Source organism: Austrofundulus limnaeus, unplaced genomic scaffold, assembly GCF_001266775.1.
Source record: "Austrofundulus limnaeus strain Quisiro unplaced genomic scaffold, Austrofundulus_limnaeus-1.0 Scaffold53, whole genome shotgun sequence".
Lineage (NCBI taxonomy): Eukaryota > Metazoa > Chordata > Actinopteri > Cyprinodontiformes > Rivulidae > Austrofundulus > Austrofundulus limnaeus.
In genome coordinates this window covers 1,412,999-1,414,397 of record NW_013952455.1, presented here as the reverse complement: position 1 = coordinate 1,414,397, position 1,399 = coordinate 1,412,999, and the positions used below count along the sequence as shown (strand labels likewise).

At 37.3% G+C, this 1,399-nt stretch overlaps 1 long non-coding RNA gene across 1 annotated transcript in view; it reads right to left on the bottom strand.

The window, feature by feature from the left end:
* Positions 1 to 264: 264 nt before the first annotated feature.
* The window catches only part of LOC106517833 (uncharacterized), a 30,776-nt gene continuing 29,641 nt past the window's right edge, over positions 265 to 1,399 (bottom strand). Inside the window, exons 3-4 of the long non-coding RNA XR_001310255.1 lie at positions 616 to 709; positions 265 to 510 (exon numbers count right to left, since the gene is read on the bottom strand). This is a non-coding gene — a long non-coding RNA (uncharacterized LOC106517833). The remainder of the gene's footprint in view (positions 511 to 615; positions 710 to 1,399) is intronic.

Below are 1,399 nucleotides of genomic sequence, written 5' to 3'. Positions count from 1 at the left end.
TCAGAAGGCATAAATATAACAACTTCAACCCAATTTGGTTTTAGGTGAGACTTTAGACTAAAATGAGCCTAAATCAGAACTGAAATATTTTAATGGATGACATTTTACCAGACTGAAAACCAGGACAAAACCAGGACTAAAAAGAAACACACTAGGATTTAACTGTGACCTTGTTAGTATTGTTATGGAAACATGTATTAATTTCAAAAGGGATGCAAAGACAATGTCTGCCTTCTTTCAATAAACCAACAACCACCCCACAAATCTGAGTAAGACTGATTTGTTTAATTAATCAAATCATCGTGTCCAGTCCTGTTGCAGAACATATGTTTTTCGTGGCCCTCCTTTCTCTTGCCAAGGCATTGGACTTCTCCAGCTGCAGTTTCCTCACTGCAGCTGTGGCTCCTTCAGTTTAGTGTGTAAAGCCTCGGGACAATCAGGCAGTCTGTAGAGGTGGTCAGTGGACTGCTTTGGTCTCTCTTCAGTGGCTTCCTGTTGCTTAGGAAAAATCTATAAATATACAGTATAAATAATAGTAATGTGGAACATACAGTTATGTTTAACAATTCAATATTCACTTGTGGATTGTATGAGCCTAAATCAGTTTATACTTACCACATCAGACAGGTTCACCCTGAGGCAAGTCCATCTGCAGGTCGTCTTCAACTCTTCTATTAGTGGTTGTGCTTCATGTTGCTAGCTAAAAAAACTAGTGGAAAACAGAAGTGTGTGCTGTAATAAACAACACATTATTTTTTCCTAAACTTGCTGATAGAACAAAGTGTGTCATTTAATCCTATATWTATATACAGGGTTGCACATAAACTTTTTGKTCTGGTTCAGGGGAGAACCTAGGGTTGTTGCTTGGTGCTCATATTTTCCTTCACTCATTTAACACATTTATCTAGAGGGGCGTCCAGGCATCTAACGTCCCCCTGTTCTGTTTTATGACTCCTATCAGCTGCAACGTCTCAGGACATCATGCCAAATCAGTCCACCGAGTTTTTATTTTATTCTTTTAATCTGCATAAATTTTGTAAAATACCTAAGTGGCCGAGGGGCTGGGTGTACAGTATGTCATATAAACATCACAAACTGAACATTTCATGATTAAATGTCTTTTAGACTACACGTCCCTCAGATGGACAGCTCCTGTTTGGTCTTCTGCATCTTCAGCCTTGGTTAAACCAGCTTTCCACACTCTCCAGTCCAAGCAGCAAATATCTGTATTTCACACAGAAAGACAGATATTTCTTTCTGTTTTTAAAGWCAGAAAGAAGTATCTGTCTTTCTGTCAGAGAAAAATAACTTAAAACATACAAATGTTTTATTTGTTAGACTGATTTCTTTTTTAAAAGACTATTTTATTCAAAAAGATATTATTTAGATGGTTTCAGCT